At 40.4% G+C, this 21,447-nt stretch overlaps 1 protein-coding gene across 1 annotated transcript in view; it reads right to left on the bottom strand.

The window, feature by feature from the left end:
- CWC22 (CWC22 spliceosome associated protein homolog) overlaps positions 1 to 4,468 on the bottom strand; it is a 56,011-nt gene extending 51,543 nt beyond the window's left edge. Inside the window, exon 1 of the mRNA XM_057746208.1 lies at positions 4,289 to 4,468. The gene's annotated coding sequence lies outside the window, so the exon portion shown is untranslated. The remainder of the gene's footprint in view (positions 1 to 4,288) is intronic.
- Between the last annotated feature and the right edge of the window lie 16,979 nt (positions 4,469 to 21,447).

Genomic DNA, 21,447 nt, shown 5'->3' with positions numbered 1-21,447 from the left:
TTCAATTATTCCACACTTTCCAAATTTCCTTCTAAGTTTTTAAAATGGAAAGTCTGTCTCAATGCCTACTGTATCAACAACCTATCTCCTTATATTACTCTTTAATAGAAAAGAGTTTCTCAGTAGCAGTCCCTCTAATTACGGAATAAAAATAAGTCCTAAGGAACAGCTTTACTTCTACTATACCCTCAATCACTTGTACTCAACGCCCCTCCCCACCTCACCCCCCAAGCCCACCTCGTCTTATCTTAGTTTCCCCACACTTCACTTGGTTCACAGCTCGACTGGCTGGCAACAGAATTTAACTTTCATCATTAACCCCATCACCTCATTCACTGAACAAATATTACCATTATGGGTTTTACTGGTCTGCGATTAAGCTAAATTTATACCCATCTTCACGATAACAAAGAGACAAAAAAACCTTACATTTCAAACCTATACCACAACCCTCACCACTTTACTTAATAATACAACATTGTAATCAACAATACTCCAATTAAAAAAAGAAAAGAAAAAAAAGAGCTTACAAACTCCTTAAAAAAAAAAGTGGTTCAGAAAAGCACTTGCAGAGAAAATGAGAAAGTATAAGGTTAAGAGAAAAAGCAGGATGGTCTTTTTCTTTCTTACTTTACCCCCATTCTTTGGAAACAAATTAAGAATAGAGAGTTAAAGGCAGTGTCTGTGTATAGCGAGGGGAAGCATACATTAAGCTGCACAGGAGGCACTGAGGTCTGAGAGATGAGAGTTCCTATCACCAGGCAGAGCAGAGAAGTCCAAGTGCTGTAGAATGTTACAAACACTATACTGCTGGAAATAAGGGAATGCAACTAGGTGGGCGTGGGGCATACAGAAAGAAGTGGGTTTAGAAGCTGAATTTTGAAGGACAAGTAGGAGAGGGGGAAAAGGTCATTCAGGCAATGAGATAGCACCTGTAAGGACTCAGAGAGATGAGGGACCTTGTAGGAGAACATTGGATTCTTGAAGTTCTTGGTCACTGCTATATATCCAGAATTTAGGACAGTGCCTGCTACTTAATAGGTTCCAATTCTAAAATTAAATATAAAAATGGTGTGTGGACTTTTGATTATAGCTATTTCTTTCTGTGTAGAACTCCCTATAATGGTATTTTGACAACTTTTTACCAAGGAATATCACAGCAGCCTTGCCCCACATATCAACCCCTACTTCTAGGAACCGCCAAGCTGTATGTCATCAACTGTATAAAGACAGTACTATCTGGTGCCATTCTTTATCTGTCTTAATTCCAAGTTAACTTGGAGAGCAGCCTGAATATACCTCCCTATTGCAATGGGAAACACACACACACACACACACACACACACACACACACACACACACACACACAGAGTTCCTTTGAAGGCACTGCAAGAGGAAATCTGATCCTGGAGGCGCCGTTACACTTACGAAAATTTTAATTATTGAGGATGCCACATGCTTTCAAACACTCATACCACTTTGTTTACCCTCCCCCCAAATCTGTTCACCAACTTGCCTAATTAAGTATATGGGCCAGATATGTCCTACCAACTCTCACAGCACAGCTTTGAAAGTGGGCTTGCTGAAGATTTAATGAAAGAGCCATTTAGTAAACCACATTCTAAGTTTTAAAGAAAACTTGGAAGCCATGTCCTCCACAGAGAAGTTTATGAACTAGCCTCTAGACATAAAGCACTATATTCTACTCCAGAGGCTCTTGTCACCAGGTCTAGAATAAAGCTGTCCTGGTAAACTAATTCAGGAAAGGACTCACAGGGTAGCCTTTGAGGTGGAAGTGCTGAACTCTAGTCTGATCCATTTATGAGTTGGGATCAAAGACAAGTTAAACATGAACCTCCACTGGGTCTCTCCCTCCCTTTAGCCAACGTATCTGATAATCCCAGGGGCCCTGATGTCCTTAGGCCAGACTTGCTTTAATTACTGTTTCCTCTCCTGATATATTATTTTTGAAGAAAATGCTCTGAAAGTTTGCACTTTGTTGTAGGCCTTGAAATGTGTCTTCCAATGTTCACTTGGGAAATGTACGTAATGAGATAAAATATTTAGGCTACAGGTTTATTAAATCTGGAAGTGTGCTAAAACTAATAAGCCAGAGGCCTTTTTGTTCCATTACCTTCCCATGCTAGGATTCTCAGATTTAAACAGAGAAGCAGACAACCGCAACAAGGACGCCCTCCAAGTCATTAGTGGGATAAGCTATATTACCAATAGCCACTTCTTTCTTAAACTAGCTCTAGGTCAACCATGACTCATATCAAGTTAGGGATATACCAGGTAGTACAAGATTCAGTCTAAGTACAAATGAACCGTAAACAGAAAATAACGTTCAAGTTAAGGCCTGAACATTATAAATACACAGTGTATCACTGTCTTCTCTCTTAGGTGGTCTCAGATACAACAAGCTGCTGTAGAACTCTTGGCAATGTACAGTCATCAGGGAGGAGACTTAACCTCTAACAATTCAGCAGCTGGGAAAAAGGACAGGGCTAAGACGGGTTTAGGAAAAACAGTTAAGCAATCAAGAAAGTGTCAGAATTCCATAAATGATTGTAGCTAAACAATTGAAAGTGAGGAAGGATGTGTCGGCATAACAAGGAAATACTGGCTAGCCATAGATCACTTTGGGGCAAGGAAGGCAGCACACCTGATTCTGGAGGTGGGGGTGAACAATACTTAGGGGATGAGCTGGAGATGGACTAGAAGAGTGGCTCTCAAACTAACCGGCATGACAATCATGTGACTGCTCTGGCAAAAAAGAGAGTGAAGGGCACCTCATTCCCCAACTTCTGATTCAACAGGATTGGGGTGAAGCCCAATAAATTACATTTCTAACAAGTTCCGTGGAGATACTGTTGCTACACTGACTCAGGAGACCCATTTTCAGAACCACTTGGTCAGGCGGGGTATTAGATTAAGGTTCTTGGCCTCTGAAGTATCAGTGCCTTACATGCATTACTTTTCCTCATCCTCAAAACAACCCACATTTTTCAGACGAGTAAGCTGAGACGAGAGATGTTAGGTAATCTGCCCCAAGTGACAGACCTAATAAGTGCTGAGCCAACACTGGAATATTTGGTTTACTAGCGCATCATCCAGTACCAATACAAGCAGGCCTCCTCCTCCTATGGATACTAAACGCTTCTTGTTATCATGATAACACTTTTAATGCCAATTCTAAATGCACTTTTCCACAGCAGGATGTTAACTGAGGTGAACTGGTGACCCTAAAACAAGTTTAAATACAGATAAGGAGGAGGCGGGTTAACTGATTTTCTGAAGCCCAAGTGTGTTTGTTTATCTATCTGCTATTTATAACTTGCGGACACCTAAAAAAGCAAAGGGAACTCTTACTGCACTTTCAATCACCTTAGTTTTTGAATCTGGAATAGGTTTTCCCCAATTTTTTCCTTCTCCATTTATCTCAAAGGATTGTTGTAAGCATTAAGCGAAAATTGGTAAAGTAGTTATTGCAGTTGGACTCAATGAAATTAACTATGACATGACCGTTAGGTGCAACGGGATTGTAGGATCGGAGCTCGGTGGAAATGTGGAGACTGGAGACCCATGTTGGCGAGTTATCACCTTATTGGAAGTAGTTCAGATTATGGAAGGATAAAGGAAGACAGAGAAAGAACACACATAACGAGGAACGAACAGTCCCCTGAATTAAACACTGGTAAGCAGCAGAAATTACGTGGCAAATGAATGAAAAAGAAACGACTAGTGAAATTCTAAAGAATCAATCACAAAGATATTACGCCGGAAAGAGGAATGAGAGTGAAGGTTCCACTGATTTTTAAATTAACTACCGTTCATTAATTCCACAACTGTGGGCGGGGGCACTAAGCAAGGGGCCTTGGGAAGCCCAAACGACTCGAGAGGTTGTAAGCGATCCGCGCCCCAAACACACCGCACGCGAAAGGAGACAGTGCCAACACTGGTGCTGGAGTCCACCGTAAAGCCACTGCGGAGACACGGCGCCAGGAACCCCTCGAGGATGCCACTCCGTCCGCGCAGGCGGGGAGGGAGGTCGCCGCCGCCCCCTCCCCACCCCACCCGCCGGGACTCCTCGGCCCGCCCGACACTCAGGGCCCAACCTCGCGGGCCAGCGCGGCGGGAGACCCAAGCGCACCCCGGAGCCGCCCACAGCTGTAACAGCGAGCCTGCACCCACTCCTGGGTCCCCTTCACGTCCCACCCGGTCTGGCAACCCACCACTGCCACTCCAGCGCGCTGCCTGCAGCGAGTCTATGGAGTTCCGTAATTACCTGGAGCTCCACCGCGCCGCCATTACCCCGGATACACGTCACTTCCTCTTCCCGGGCCCGGCGGTAGGAGGAAGACGGAACGTGAAATACGTAAAAACCTGCCGCTACACTGACTTTGATACGTTATCCTATTTATTTATTTTAAATAGTCTTGTAATACCAGATTCAGAGCCGTTGATCTGGCCACACTTTTCCCTTCCCAAGACGGCGACAAAAGAGAAGCCAACACAAACTACAAAATCCAGAACCCACCGCCAATGAGGCGGAAATGACGCGCACAATTGTAGGCTGAGAAGACAGCAATGCACGACGGGAATTGTAGTTCCTCTGGATAAGCGCCAGGGAGGGCGTGCTGGAGGTGCGCCGGAAACCTGGTCGTGATTAAGATTTTTTTAAATTTACTTTAATCTAAAATTATTTAGCTGCGGTTGGCAAAAGAGTAGACCTTACCTTAGTGTAGTGAATTTTCCGTGAAAATCTGAAGGAAAGCAGACACCTTTTTCAAACTTTTTACAATAGTTAAACCAGGAACTGAAAAAGCAAAAATGTTACCAAATGTTAAGTGCCTACTAAATTCCAAGATTTCAAGCCCAAGTGAATGGGAGAATATTGGACCACAAACAGAGTGAAGTAATGAGGAGAAACTAATTCTGTAAAGAAGATGATGCCTCTATTTTAGGTTAAGGTACCAGCTGGCGGGACATCCTGAGAAGGAGATGGCCTGACTGACTTGGAGATAGCAGTCTGTACGCAAATCAGAGGTAATCAATCGAAGTATTTTCTTAAACATTACTTTTCAATAGTAACAAAACCTAAAAGTTTAATTGTTACTGTTTTGGAAACTATCTTTTCATAACACACCTGTATCTTTATGTTCCTCAACCGTGTATAAACCAGGCCTGGCTTCTCCAAACACTGAACTATTACAATTTTAGGGTGCTGGTACTATTAAGCCCTTCCTAGAGGCAGAAGAGTAAAATGATTACTGGTAAAGACACTAGAGCAGAACAGCTTAAATTTAAATCGTGAATCTATTGATATGCTCATGGACGATTGACCTTAGGCAGGTTACTTCATACTGTGTGCCCATTTCCTGATCTGTTAGGAATGATAATAGTACCCAACCTATAGAATAGTTTTAAGAACTGAATTAGTTGATACCCTTGATGCATTTGTGCTATTTCCTACCATGTGATAGTATTATCTATTCTTTTTTATACTTAAGATATTTGGGCATAGTTTAAGGTGCGTTTTGGTGTCTTAAAATATTTAAGTGGGTAGATTTCAGTTATACTAATACAGGGCATAGGAGATGACTCTGATAAGCGTTTGTATCCATATCTGAAAAAAGCAGAATCCCATCTCTACACTTATTGATAGAAATAGGAGAGAACCTAGGGGAGCTAGATGGAACAGGGGAAGATGGAACTTTGTCATTTTTGTCCTCAAGGAAGCAAACAGTGATAGAACAAAAAATGTAAAAAAGGTGAAAGGAAAAGGGAGAAAACTAGATGGGGTCAAGGTTACTCCAGAGCAAAGATGAAGAGTCCCTCCCTGGGATAAAATGGCAGGGCCCTTGCAGCACAGTCTTGCTTAGTCATTGGCTGGAGCCTTCCCAAGAAGTGTGTGGCCTCAATTCAAAACCTGAGGTGAACTTGAAAGTGGTAACAGTTAAAGGCTGTCACCGTACCACACTCCTTGTAAGCAGGCAGAAGGCCTTTTATTGCAGAGATGTCTGAACAGCACATTTCTGTGTTTGTCACAGTCCACCCCTTGAACCATGTAGATTCACTCTCCATACACATTCAGGGAACTGTTTTCTTCCTGAAGAGAAAGACAGAAGTTGGTGGGACATACTACAGTCCCCATCTTTGCAGTTGGTCTTGAGCCACACCTGAACTTAACTGCCTCTCTCCTCCACTATTTGTTCTAAATTTTCCTCTCTCTCAGGTACCACCTCTACTGGTCTCAGTAATCAAACTGGTGTTGTGAAAACCCTAATCCCTGAGAAATTTGAGCCCCTGTAATAATCCCTTTCTCATGCAGATGTTACTGTCCATTTACAGTCACTATTGGGCAAGGTAAAGTTCCCAAGTGCATCACCTGAGTACCACACATATTCTTACTTGCCCCCATTGAATAACATCAAGCCTACTTCCTCCTGATGATGAGTTGGCATCTCCTGCCAAGGTGTTGACTCCTCTTCTTGTCTACTTGTCCCTGAACTCAAGAAGTCCAAAGTTCCCAGACAGCAGATTAAGCTTGGTTCAGTGGGGCCCTTGCTGTGTCCTCTAGCAAGAATATGCCACCTTTGGGGACTAGGACCTCTAATTCCACAACTACAGGAACGGGAAACACTATGTGCCTTAGTGGGTCATTGGGAATGATGGTAAATGGGGCTGTTTCTGTTTTAATCCATTGTTTTCTGGCCCTGTGTATTATTTCTATTCAAGACGCTAAGCCATATCAAGGTCTACTGCATCTTGGGGAACAGCATCACATCCTTGCAGAGTACTGTCTCTTAGCAAGTGCTTCAGCTTCATCCTCAGCAGGCCATTCCAGTGTTCTACTAGGCTGCCAGCTTCTGGGACGTGCAGCATGTGGTACAACCAGTGGAACCTGTGGTCACAGGCACCTTCCTGTACCAAATACAATACTTTCATCTTATGGTGAATTGTGACTGGGCCTCGAGAATTTATGACATAGTGTGTTCAACAAGATACATTTCATTTTGTACCACTAAGTATCTCATGGTCAAGTATTCCCTCTTTAGCAGTAGCATGCCAAGAGTTATTTTTCAAAAGTTTATCCAGAACCTCAAGAACCTGAACTGTGATTCTCCTACTAAGATTTCCATAAACTCCATACTGCATCTTTTCCTGAAACTGACAACTTTAACGCCATAGGATCTGCCAGTTTCTTTAGCCCAGGTATCAAGGCTGCTTGCACTACAGCTCATACCTGCTGCAGAGCCCTTTCTTGTGCCAGGTTGCCCCTGGTATTATGGGCCAGAAATACAGTCCTGGGTCTGGAGTATGTTGCTTACAGAACGCAAAGCAGCCTCCTAGACCCTGTGCTTTCTTCTTTGTTGTAGGGGATGCAAGAGGCAGCAATTTGTTTTTACTATGAAGAGGATGTTCAAGCACTTCCCAAAACACTGCTCTTTAATACCTTTAATGAAGGGACAGGTCCCTGATTCTTCATGGGGTTCATTTCCTACTCTCTGGAGCACAGATCTCCAGCACTCTAGCCATCTCTTGCTCAGCCTGTTTAGTCAGCATGATGTCATTGTTATAATAGATCTGTAGGACCTTCTCCAGAATTTCCAGATGATCTTGATCTCTTTGGACTATATTATGAAAGAGGAGAGTTACCATAATCCTGGGGCTAGAATGTCAGTGCATGTTGTTGTCAGTTTATTTCATGTGGACGTTAACTGTTTCTAATTGTCTTTCTTGATTGGGATAGAGAAGAAAGCTTTCTCCAAATCAGTGGCCACATACCATGCACCTGAGGCCCTGTTATCCTGCTTAACTGATACTATGCTTGGCATGGCAGTTGCAGCTGGGGTTGCTACTTGATTGAACTCATGGTAGTCTACAGTTGTTCTGCTAATTCGTCTGGTTTCTGCAGGTGCCATACTGTCAAATTAAATGGAGATGTGATGAGAGCTATTACTCCTGTATCCTTTGTCTCCACCATACCCTGGCATTGTGATTTAATGGTTTAGATTTACTCTCTTGGCCAGAAGAGGCAGTTTCCAAGACTTCTGCTTGACTTTCCCTGACTACGATAGCTCTTACTCCACAGGTCAAGGACAATGTATGGTAATTACTCCAACGTATATAATTGAGATTGAGGAGCCATGATGTTTCTTCAGATCTTCAGGTATCAACATCAACTCTGACTTGTATCTAATAGTCCTCAAAGTATGTGGGGACTCCCCTTTCCTCGGGTACAGTCATTCAAATAAGTGCACGTGAGTCTCTTTGGGAAAAGGTCAGGGAAGTCTCTACAGCATGTACTTGATATGGTGGTGTACGATGCTTCTTCCTGACCCAGCTAAGGTTTCAGCCAAAGGTTTGAAAACGGGTACAGGTCCAGGAACTGGGTAAGGGATTGTGACTTTTTATTGGGACAACCACCCTCAGCCTTCTGCTCTTCCATTCCTTCTTTTGATCATGCATGTTGAGCAGCACTCTCATCGGCTGCCCATATATGTTGTGGCCCCAGTGACACCACGTGCTGTTAACCATCTTCACAACTCCCTCTTGGCTGCGGCCCCTGCATTCTGGTCGCTGTCATTGTTTTCCTAGCTTCTGAGGGCTCAGTGTTGCTCATCCTCTGTTGCTTCAGGGCCCCATTATCCTCACTGCTACGAATAAACCAAGTTCCATGGCGGGCTCTCCTGTAGTCAGCACTATACTGGAAAGAGGAGGCAGCACTGGATGTCTTTCTTTGTGATGCTGGTGCCCCTCTTACTAGCACATTCCTGTTGGCCTTGGGGAATGATATGTCCTCTGGCTCCTCCTGTGCAAAATAATTTTCGGGTAGGTTTTCTGGTCTCTCATAATATATTCACTCCAGCATGTCCACTTTCCTGAGCTTTTTATGTCTTTCCTCCAGGGTCAGCTATGGCAGTTCAGGCATTTTATTTTCCTCTCCATGAGCCATTACTTTCTCCAGATGTCTGGGGATCACCCTAGCAGCACATTTGCTCCACCCACTCAGATCCTTTCCGGAGAGTTTAATTCTATATTCGAAGAGGGTCCCGTAAAGTCAACAAACTCTCCCCATCTAGTAATATATTCCAGTATTCTCTACCAGTGAAAAGTTTTAGCAATCACACTACCATATTGTGTCAAGTAGTAACTGTTCCCTGTATACCACCTGGGATGGGCTTTTTTTTTTTTTTTTTTTTTTTTTTTGGCCAGTCAGGAAATGAGGGATACAGTTTCAAAATCCCAACTTACCACTTGCTATTTTGGGTCCTCCCTGATACTACTGTGTCTGTTGAGTCCTCTGAGAAGTGGACTTTGAGATGGAGACAGGAGAATACAAGGTTTGTTAGGGACTAACACCTGTGAAAGGAAAGGACAGGAGAAAAGATTGAGCGGGAAGAGTCAGCAGACCACGATGCAGATCTGACAAAGTCTCTGAAAGTCCAACAGAGAGGCCCAGAGTGAGGATTAGCCCTTAGAAGAGTCTCGCATTGGGTGAAAGTCTAGACCCTTGTGGCACATCTTGCAAGAAGAGCATGACCTGAGCTCAAAAGCTGAGGCCAAACCTGAAGGAGTTAATAGCTGGAGGCCAAAAAGTCCTCTCTCCAAAAGGGAGCTAAACATCTGAAGGTTGCATTTCTGTATCTGCCACAATAGGTACTAGCACTGGAAATAATTAGGTTTGTTTGGTATGTTCCGTGTTTCTTAATTAGTTCACTGCTATTGTAAGAAGTGCATGGAAAGAACTGACCAATCAGAGATCTCAGCCTTCCCTGGGTTAAGTTCATATAAAATTTCAGAGATTGTAGATTTTAAGGGAAAGACCTGGACATTTGTCACTTCCCTCACTGTCCATAATAGGTTCTTAGTTTATGGGAAACATTACTTAAATCCCTATGAAATAGCTAACAGGAAATTTTACTCTCCTTCATTTCAATATTATTGGTACTGTAATAAACTGACCACAGCAATTCAGTCTCATTATTCAACAGGTTTCTATTTCTCTCTGAAGCTTGCCTGAGACTCTAGTTTAGGCAACAGGCTAGTGATGGTGTCATTAACAAAAAACAGTCTCAGAGCCCTCAAGGTTGCCCTCGGTACTCTGAACTATGGTCATTTCAAAGAACAGAGTCTTGGGTACAGTCTTCCAAGGTAAATATTGCTCAGGAAACTTTTAGACTGTACTGTGTACCAAGTCAGGATTCCCAGGACTCTTTTCTGTCCAGAAGCAGACATACTTCATTAAAGCTAACTACTTGATCCAAGGCCTAATGAAATACAAATTAATTTCAGTGAACTTAATAAACTATTGAGGGAAATTTTAATGTGGTAATTTATTCAGAATATTTTTGTTATTATTTTAATGTTCTGTTTTTTTGTAGATATATGAAGGAGCCCTTTCCTTTTCTTCTGAAGCTATTTCAGATCTTCAATTTAATTAACTCTACCTCTGGGATCTGATTCTCCCTGATACATAAATGTTGAGAAACAGATATTTTTACCGAGTCTTTGTAGTTTCATAACTTTTTGTCAATAAGAATATTTTCTCCTTTTTACCAGGGTATAATTGGACAAATCAGTTGTGCAACAGTCACACCTGAAATGTCACATTTGAGAATAAATTCTCATTTAATTGTGTATCAACCAGGATTAACTTGATATGTCAAAATCAGCTCATGAATGACACCAGCTGTTGACTTCAGCTGTGAGGGCTGGCCAGCTGAGTAATGACCGTTGCCTTGGAGACCAGAGGACCTGGGGACACTGCACTGATCTCAGGATCCTCACTAATCCTTTTTCCTATAAAGACCTTGCAGAGGAGGTGGGGGGAGGGATGAATCTGGCATGCTAAAAGATTTACCCAAATACCTGAGCATTACTTGGGGTTCTTTTTTCTTTTCTTTTCTTTTTTCTTTTTTCTTTTTTTTTAAGGGGGTGGGCAGTACTAACTTGCAAGGGGGCATTTGGAAATGTGTAAGGGTGGTGAAGGTTGTCATCATGCCAGGAAAGGCTGTTTTGGCCTTTTGCAGGAGGAGGAAGTAGGGATGAGGAGGCACAGGGGCTAAATGTCTGCAGAGCTCTAAGAAGAACTGTGTCCCCTGCATGCCTCTTGAGTTATCGTAAGAAACAGAGAGGGGGGTGTGTAAATCATACTGTCCGTTTGGGTTTAGAGGAGTGGCTTAACAGTTTGGTTTGGTTTCTCCACACAACCCAGTGGAGAGAGCTCTTGAGGAAGGTAAGATTAGTTTAAATCAAATAAAAAATTACTTTTCCTTCCCATTATCCAATTTGTAATGTGATTGGTCCTGTCACAGGTGTACTTAAAAGCAGAGTTAAGCCAAGTGCAAAGTAATTGTAACCATATTTTTAAAAGCTGGGAGTACTGATTCTTGGAAGGAACAAAAGATATTCTTTAATTGATTTTCTTTAAGATATGTTTTTGTCCAGAGTGCCTAATTCTCAGATGACCATGTTAGTCACACTGAAAAGCCAAAGCTTTGACCCACTGTTGTGTGACTCAGTTCATATCATATTTTGAACATTTTAACAAGCCTCCTGTGCTTATGTAACCCACATGCAATAACTTAAAAGTGCTCTTGGAGCTATTTCTGACAGTTTCTACAAAAACACTTTAATTGGGGTGGCCCACAGCCTTTAATTGTCACAAGGGATGTTTTGCTGTGGGAAGTGGGTAGGAAGAAAAGCCACTGAAGAAGAGGGTTCCCTTGCCCACCCCCCACCTGTGTTTTCCTTTCTGATTTTGTTTCCAAAAAGCTGTCCTTTTCAGACAAATGTTAAAGTTTCCAGAAGGCAAACAGTGCCTTTTTCTGTAAGTGAAAGCAGAGGCAGGAGAAAACCGTTTACGGGAGAAAGTGGAGATGAGGAGAAAAATGGGACCTAAGACTAAAGAAGAGCGAAAAAGAAGCATGGAAGCAGTGAAAAAACAGAAAGTAGAGAAACGGAGAGAAACACATGAAATGGTAATGAGTGGGTATTTCTGAGTCCTAATCTAACAAGAGTTACCTATAGTGACCTTGTGGTGCAAGTGAGGGGACACAGACTCTTCCTTTAGTACAAGAGAAGGAGTTGTTAATGGCTTGTGCTCTGTGCTGGAATCTCAGCTCTACCCAGGCCATTGGGAAGCAGGAGCGAGCACACTGAGCCTGGCTGCAAAAGCTGGCCTCTGAGAGGGAAGCTGAGAGAACCACTCCAAGTCCCAGGGAGCAGTTGAGCACACTGGCTAAAACATGCTGTCCAGAGCCAGATCATCCAAGTTTAAATTTACCAGATGTACTATTTGTCACATAATGAATTACTCTAAAGCTTAGTGTTTAAAAAGTACATTTATTATATTTTCTGGTGGTTGGGAATAAAGAACAGCTTAGGCTAGTCCTGGGGTTCAGGATCCCTCACAAGGCTGTAATCAAGGTGCCGGTCAGGGCTGCAGTCATCTCAGATCCCAACTGGGAGGGGATGCACTTCCATGCTCACTCACATGGCAGTGGACGGCCTCAGGCCAATGCTCCCCATTGGCCGGAGACATCAGTTCCTTGCCATTGGTGTGGACCTCTCCATAGGGCAGCTGGCTTCTATCAGAGTGATGGGAAAGAATCAGAGAGGGCAAAGTCTAATCTTGAAAGTGACTTTTCATCAATTTGTCTATTCCTTTTGTTAGAATCAAGTCACTAGGATCATTCCACACTCAAGGGGAAGGAATGACCCAAGGACATGAAGACCAGGAAGTCATCTGAGAGGCTGGTTTATCATACCTCTAAGTAACCCAACCTACCTTCAGTTTCCTTCACTCTAAAATGAGGATGAATAATAGCATTTACAACATTAAACAATACAATGAACATTTTTTTGGTCTATGTTGTTTGAGGATGGACTAAGATAATGTATGTAAAATGCCAAAAGTAGTGTGTTACACATCTACTTTTGAAATAGTGGCCATTTTTCATCCTAGGAATTTCCTTTTCCTTTCTTCAATGCAAGTAATTGGTTTCCTTTGCTCATTCCTCAGGAGGGAGGTATGGCCAAATGGGAAGCTGGTCTTCCCAATTTGGTTTCTGAAAGCCTAGATTCTTATGAAAACAGAAAGTTTGGGATGGAGACCAAATAAGTGGGAAAATCACTAGGCAAAGGGCAGGTCTGGGGAAGGAAGAGTGGAGCGAGTGCTGAGCTTTCTCCTTCTTAAATCAGGCATTGAATATTATCAACAGAAAGATCTTTGTTTTCTAATTGTTTTGAATAAGCAATTTGGTAAAAATTATGGACATTCAAATAAGCAATTCAGTGAAGGAAAATAACCAGACTATGTTATGCTGAGGGAAAGCCTCTGCATTCTTATTGAATCCTGTTCTGTATGTTCTGTAATCCTTTGATTAAGTAAAATGACAATACCCTGAAAAAGCAATAATGGGGATTTCACTGCCTGGAGTTTAGGTTTAGACGGAGTTAGTATTTAATACCATTTGGTAGTATTTTAAAAGTTGCGTATCTGTAGTCAGCAAATTAGTTAACACTATTTTTGAATACTATAAATATTCTATCATACAATCAAAGTTGTGTTAAAAAATGCTGGCTGTCTGGATGGCTTAAAAGTCAGTGTTCAATATATTGAGACATTTAGGGATAAAAAGAAATAAAGGACATTTCTCATATTGGTATGCTTGATCAAAAATTGGAATTATTACCAAGCACAGGTAAGAGGTACTGTGAGGAATATGAAGCTTGTGAAATATGTTCTCTACTTTCAAATTTTCTATCCAGTTGAGTGCTTTTGTCAAAGCTGATTTTTTTTTTAAATCTAATTGAGAGCCTCCGCAAAAGGCCTGACATGCAGTGTCTTTTATCAGGTTTCCCATCTGACTTTTGAAAATCCCCAGGGAATAGGTCCTTGTTCCACAAACCTGTCACAAGAGACAGGATATCATAGTGGTTAAGATGACTGGTCCTGAAGCAAAGATGACGGCCAGAACTTGTACCTTGGCTGTGCCACTTGGTAGCTGTTTGATCTTGATCAAGTTATGTAAGCGTCTCTGTACCTCAGTTTTCCTACCTGTAAAGCAGTAATAATATGACTCATGTCATAGGGTTATCGTGAGAACAAAATGAGATAGTCTGCGAAAATACTTAGAACATAATAGTCCAAGTGTGTCTGGCTCAATAAACATGAGCCTGTTCTTACTAGCTGGTTGTTGTTTACTTTTCTCCATGAAATGACTGTTTCAGGCTTTTCTGCTCACCGGCTATTGCCATGTTATAAGCACTTCATTTAGTTGCTATTTTCTTCGTATTCTAGTTATGCTCCAAAGACAGACATGGCTCCTAATCTTTAACAGTTCAAAGCACAGCTGTGGCATTTTGTGAAACTTTACTGCTGCATATTTGGGTAGACAATATAATCAGAAAAGGAAAACCCAAGACAAAGCATTAGGTGCCATTTCTCGTGGAATCCACTGGTCATGCCCTTCCAAAGGGGCTCGTTGGCAGGCTGACTCTGTCCTTTACTCTGCCTTGCTACTGTGATCCGGGGTTGACTCATTTTCTCCAGGTGGATATCCCCTCACTCCTGCCCTTCTTCTGGGGTCTAGGGCCCAAACCCGCTCTATCTGTAGCTTTCTCAAGAGAGAGCAAAAACCAGCCAACACTATCATAATCTCTGCAGAGAGAACACATGCCCACAAAGAAAATAGAGCAGACTGTTTCTCATTGTCTCAAGTATCTCCGTTCCCACATTCTCCTTTGCTTTGCACAATGCAGAGGTCCATAAAAATGTACTTTAACAAAGAGCTTCCTTTTCCCAAATATAAATTTTCTGCCACCCCTAGAACAATAGGCACAAATTTCAAAATGATTTTACCTACCTATTTTACCAAAATAACCCTCTTTAGAATCTCTCTCACAGTTCCCAAATTAGTGTTTTCAGGACTGAGGAAAGTGAGGAAAATATTGGATCAAAATGATCAGGTTGTTAGTGTGCGCAACTGCAGCTCATTTCTGCTGGAGATCTTTTAATAAACTATATACAGCGTTGTCCAACAGAAATGTAATGCAAGCCACATATGTAATTTTAAACTTTCTAATAAGTAAAATTTTAAAAATTAGGAAAAATTAATTTTGATGTTATATTTTACTTAACAAAATGTCCAAGATATTATAATTTCAATGTATAATCAATAAAAATATTAATGAGATAGTTTATCCTTTTTTTCATACTATGTTTTTGAAGTCCAATGTGTATTTTTCACTTAAGGTTCATATCTGTTTGGACCAGCTACTTTCAGGTGCTCAGTAGTTACATTTGCTAGTAGCCGTATTGGACAACATGGAGAAAATACCTCGAAATTGCCCCAACAGGACTGTGGTCTTTCGTTGACTGGAAGCTGCTCTTGAAAGAGTTAACTTCTTCTGGCCAGACTGGCATGCCAGCTAAGCTTGCTCCTGTAGGCAGAGAAAGTTTTCAGGCAAAGAATCCTTATACTAGAGAGCCATTAGGGGAACTGTCCATTGAACTGCCGGTAACCTCAGCAGAGTCCAGGGGATATGGTCAAGGTATCAACAGTGTCCACTACAACCACCTAAAACAGTAGCTGGCACCATTCCATTCCAGTGCTAGCTAAAAATGGCTAACTAGTTACAAAACTAGGATACTGTATCAGGAAAATTACTAAACAGATATTCCTTTTTTCTCTTCAAGGAAAGAGACTCTTCCCTTGTGAGTGGGAAATGATGTCACAAGTTTTTGTTTTTCTTCCCCCCAATACTTTCTGTTTCTTCCAGGAGATGTGCTCTGGGTGAGACTCTTACACATTTGCAGGGCCCTGGGTGCTGGCAAATTTGCATTCTTCTTCTTCTTTATTTTTTAATGGATTGGTTTCTTAAAATTGTCAACATTCTCTCTAAAAAGCTTTCAGTTGATTTTCTGGAAGTCTGGGTGGGATTTTAAAAAAATCTCAGGTTTTATGAAATGAGCACAAAATTTTCACTTTTCACACTCTAGGACTGTGTCTATGTATCTGTTTTTCTGGCTTCCTGAAAAAAAAAAAGAGCATTTGTACTTTAAATAGTTGATATTCATCTTACATGCACATATATATAAGATATCAAATCATACATTCCAAAAATAAGAATTAAACCCTGAGGCAGTAACCAAAAAATGACATATGCATTGTAAGCAAATTGAGTGACTATTTTAATAGAAACATCCTCATTGTTGCTGCTATTTATGGACTCTGAAATTTTATTTTCCTTAATTTTAAGTAAATATACTTTCAGGCTTACAGAAAAATTATAAGAATACACAATGAATTCTTATACCCTTAAGCAAGATTTCCTGAATTTAACATTTTACCACATCTGCTTTATCATTCTCTTTCTTTCTGTCTCTCTCCCTCCCCCTCAATTCCGCACCCCCACATAGACACTCTCATAAATTAGAGTGTGTATGTGTATATGTGTGTGTATGTTTATATACGTATACACACAGTCGAGATTGTAAGGAAGCTATAAAAATATCTCTTTACCTTTAAATACTTTAGCATTTATTTTCTAAAAACAAAGACATTCTCTTACATAACCTCAGCACAGTTAAAATCAGGAAAATAACATTGACCAAATACTATAACATAATCTACAGACCTTATGCAAATTTTTCTGATTTACGAGTCCTCAGTGGCAGAAGGAAATCCTAGATCACACATTGCTTTCAGTTGTCATGTCTTTTTCATTTCCTTTATTCTGAAACAGTTCTTTTTCTTCTTCCTTTTTTTTAAATCTCTTATAACACTGACATTTTTGAAGAGTATGGGTCAGTTATTTTGTAGAATACCCTTCAATTTGGATTTGTCTGATGTTCTGTTCTGATTAGATTCAGACTTGTATGTGCATTTTTGGTAGGAATGATATGATATGCTCTTTTCTCAGAGCATCCTATCAGGAGACACAGGATGTCAATTTCATTGAGAAAGTCTTATAAAATAAATATCAGCTGAACTAAGCAGTCTGCTCAGGAACATAGTTGGTTTATAATTGTGGTGCAAGTTTATTTTTATGTTGTCATTAGTCGATAACAAACAATTCATGCACTGACATTTTGAGTCGCACCCTTACAGTGTGCATTTGTTGATTATATTCCCCGTGTTCATTTCTCAACTTGTCCCCTTCACAATAGCTTTTCATCTTCACTTTAAGGTTGCACCTCAACCTGGGGAAACCAACTTCATCCCTCACTCTACCAGAGACGATGTGATCAAGGTTAGGCCAATAAAAGCACTGCATCTCTCTGAATTCAGTATTGTTTTAGGATGGGAGTGACCAAAACAGACTAATTACGGTGAGTCTTGGGATTTCTGATGGAAATGCTGGGGTAACGATTCTGTTTCCTTCTGGGAAATGTGCTAGAAATGTGTAGTCTGGAACTGCTGCAGTCATTGTTTCTATGGGGGCCAACCTGAGATCAAAGATGGCCAGTGGAGGGAACAGCTGAACAAACTGAAGGGAACAGATGCACTACTGGTTTTACAAATGTCTAGATTGAGCCTGACCTGATACTTTTGAGCTGTTTAGCAGCAGTTCTAAACCAAGGGTTGTGCTGTCCACTATGCGAAGAAACATCTGAGAGTATCTTTGGTTGTGAGAGGTGCTATTGTCAGTAGACTATGACTACTGGCATTTAGTTCCTAAAACCAAGGATGATAAACATTTTGTGAGATAAAGAATAGTTGATAATAATAATAACAAAGAATTATCCCAGCCAAAATGCCAATAGCAGTACCATCGCCCCAGTTGAGAAACACCTATAGTTTTTTAGGTTTGGAGTGAAGTTTTTACTTATTTTAAACTGAAGATATTCTACCTTGAAGGGATGCTATTCACGGGGTATGTATGGGTACCTCTGGACAGTGTTTTATAACTAGATCTGTTTTGACGGTCAGGGCTTATTCCATCCTAGGCATTAAATGTTTTGCATATTACCCCTGATACATGACCCAGAATTCTCTGCTTTTAGTCTGCTATGTCTGCAGTGAGCCTGAGTACTGAACTTTAGTATTTTTCAATGCCTCCTTCCCCAAATCCTAATTGTATCTGCAAAGCCCACGTGAGGGGACTTCTATCTTGGTTTTCTGATTTTTGTACTCCAGCTTCTCTTCTTACTGCTTTGAACTCCATCCCCTTGTCTGGGAACCCTAGGCTCTTCCTAAACCCACTGTGGCGAGTCCCTCTTGCCAGAAACTGGAGCCCACTCACCAACATGATGACAGTGATTGGAGGACTGTTTTAACTAGGCCTCCCAGGAGTACTGCATTTTGCTGGTCTCTCAGAAATGCTCACGGAAGACGTCGTAGCTACACCAAACCACCAGCAGAGCTCCCTTGAGTAATGATGCCATCCTTTACTGACTGGGAGCTTGTCAACTCCTCTGAGTACTGGGATTTGGCCTGATGACTGCCTCCCACCAGGAGGCCCAGTCCAGCAGTACATTTTACTCCTTCTCAGTTCAATCTCATCCTGCTTCTTCTATCCCTGCTCCACCATGCCTCATGTCTGAACCTCACAGATAACGACAGTTTCTTCAGGAATTAACTAGGGCTCTCCACCTTCTCTAAGCCATACTCATCCTTCCTCAGAGAGAAAAGAAACAGAGAGATTCTTGAGTGGTAAGGGATAGTGGTAGTATATTAAACTATAGACTGGAGATTAAGACACGTATCCAGGTAGATAAATTTACGTTTAAAAACTAATAGAGGAAAAAAGAGGTGAAGTTTACTTTGTTACTAAAATTAGCTGCTTATATTGATTTTGTCACTGGGTGAAGGATTCCTAAATATTTGGTAAGGAGGGATTGCTTTTAGTCTGAATTTTTTTTCAGCTTTATTGAGATATAATTGACAAAATTATAAGATACTTAGAATATCTACTTGATAATTTGATATAACTATACATTTGTCAAAAGATTTTCCCCCATCAAATTAATTAACATATCCATTACTTCATTTTTTCTTTTTGGTGACAACATTTAATTTCCACTCTCATAGCAAATTTCAGTTCTACAATACAGTGTTAACTATAGGCACCATTTTTTATATTAGATCCTCAGACTTTATTCATCTTATAACTGCAAGTTTGTACCCTTTACCAACTGCTTCCTATTTCTTCCATCTCTGAGCTACCCATGGCCACAACTTTTCTATTCAGTTTCTATGACCTTTTTTTTTTTAGTTTCCACCTATAAGTAATACCATATCATTCCCTGTCTGGCACATTTTACTTAGTATAATGCCCTCTAGGTTCATCTATGTTATTGCAAATGACAGGATTCCCTCCTTTTAAGGTTGCATAATATTCCATTGTATACATATGTCACATTTTCTTTATCCTTTCATCCATTAGTGGCTAGTTTGGTTGTTTCCATACCTTGGCTATTGTAAATAATGCTATAATGAACATTGGAGTAAAGATATCTCTCTGAGATACTGGTTTTTTCCTTTGGATGTGTACACAGGAGTGGGATTGCTGGGTCATATGGTAATTCTATTTTTAATTTCTTGAGGAACCGCCACACTGTTTTCCATAGTGGCTGTACCAGTTTACTTTCCCACCAGCAGTGTACAAGGGATCTCTTTTCACCACATCCTCACCTGCATTTGTCATCTCTTGTCTTTTTGATAATAACCATCCTGACAGGTGTGAAGTGATAGCTCATTGTGGTGGTCTTGATTTGCATTTCCCTGATGATTAATAATGTTCAGCACCTTTTCGTGTACCTGTTTGTATGTCTTTTTGGAAAAAAAAAAGTCTATTCAGGTCATTTGCCCATTTTTAAGTTTGATTTTTAAAATTATTTTATTATTGTTTTTCTTTGCTATTAGGTTGTATGACTTCTTCGTATATTTTGGATATCCACTCCCTATCAGACATGTGGTTTACAAATATTTTCTTCCATCCCATAGATGGCCTTTTAATTTGTTGATGCTCTCCTTTGCTGTGCAGAAGCTTTTTAGTTTCACATAGTCTCATTAGCTTATTTTTGCTTTTGTCATCTTTGCTTTTGGTGTCAAATCCAAAAAGCTTTGCCAAGTCCAAAGTCAAGGAGCTTACCCCAACATTTTCTTCTAGAAGCTTTCTGATTTTAGGTCTTATCCATTTTGAGTTGATTTTTGGGTATGAAGTAAAAGAGGGGTCTACTTTTATCATCTGCATGTGGCTGTCCAGTTTTCCAAACACCTTTTATTGAAGAAACTATCTTTTCCCCATTGTATATTCTTGGATTTCTCCTAAATTAGTTGACCATATATGTGTAAGTTTATTTTTGGACTCCCTATTCTGTTCCACTGATCTATGTGTCTGTTTTTAATGCCGGTACCATACTGTTTGGATTACTATGGCTTTGTAATATAGTTTGAAATCAGTAAGTGTGATGCTGGAGGCATTTTCTTTTTTTCTCAAGGTCCTTTGTCTATTCAGGGATTTTTGTGGTTCCAAACAAATTTTAGGATTGTTTTTTCTGTTTCTGTGAAAAATGCCATTAAAATTTTCACTGGAATCTTTAGGATTTTCTATGCATAATATCATGTCATCTCCAAATAGAGATAATTTTACTTCTTCCTTTCTAATTTGGATGCTTTTTCTTTTTTTACCTAATTGTTCTGGCTAGTACTTCCAGTACTGTTGAATAAAAATGGTGAGAGTGGGCATCCTTGTCTTGTTCCTGATCTTAGAGGAAAAGCTTTTGGCATTTCACTGTTGAGTATAATGTTAGCTGTGAGCTTGTCATATAGGCCTTTATTATGTTGAAGTATGATCCTTCTATATCCAGTTTGTTGAGAGATTTTATCAGGAAAGTATGTTGAATTTTATCAAATGAGTTTTCTGTATTTATTGAGATAATCATATGATTTTTATCCTTCATTTGTTAATGTGGTGTATCACATTGATTGATTTGTGGATGTTGAACCATTCTTGCATCCCTGGAATAAATCCCACTTGATCATGGTGTATGATCCTTTGAATATGTTGTTGAAATCTGTTATCTAATATTTTGTTGAGGATTTTTGCATCTGGGATCATGAGAGTTTTTGGCCTGTAATTTTCTTTTCCTGTAGTTTTCTTCCCTGGCTTTGGTATCAGGGTAATGCTGCTCTCATAAAATGAGTTTGGAAGTACTCCCTCTCTTCCTTTTTTTTGGAAGAGTTTGAGAAGGATTGGTATTAGTTCTTTAAATATGTAGTAGAATTCACCCAGTGAAGCCATCTGGTGCTGGATTTGTCTTTGTTGGGAGGTTTTTGATTACTGATCCAATCTCCTTACTGGTAATCAGTTATTCAGATTTTCTCTTTCTTCATGATTCAGTCTTGGTAGGCTGTAATTTCTAGGAGTTAATCCATTTCCAATGTGTTGTCTAATTTTTTGGTGTATAATTTTTTATAATAGTCT

Source organism: Hippopotamus amphibius, chromosome 8, assembly GCF_030028045.1.
Source record: "Hippopotamus amphibius kiboko isolate mHipAmp2 chromosome 8, mHipAmp2.hap2, whole genome shotgun sequence".
Classification (NCBI taxonomy): domain Eukaryota; kingdom Metazoa; phylum Chordata; class Mammalia; order Artiodactyla; family Hippopotamidae; genus Hippopotamus; species Hippopotamus amphibius.
Note: the sequence above shows the minus strand (reverse complement) of the source record. Positions and strands in the feature narration are given on the sequence as shown.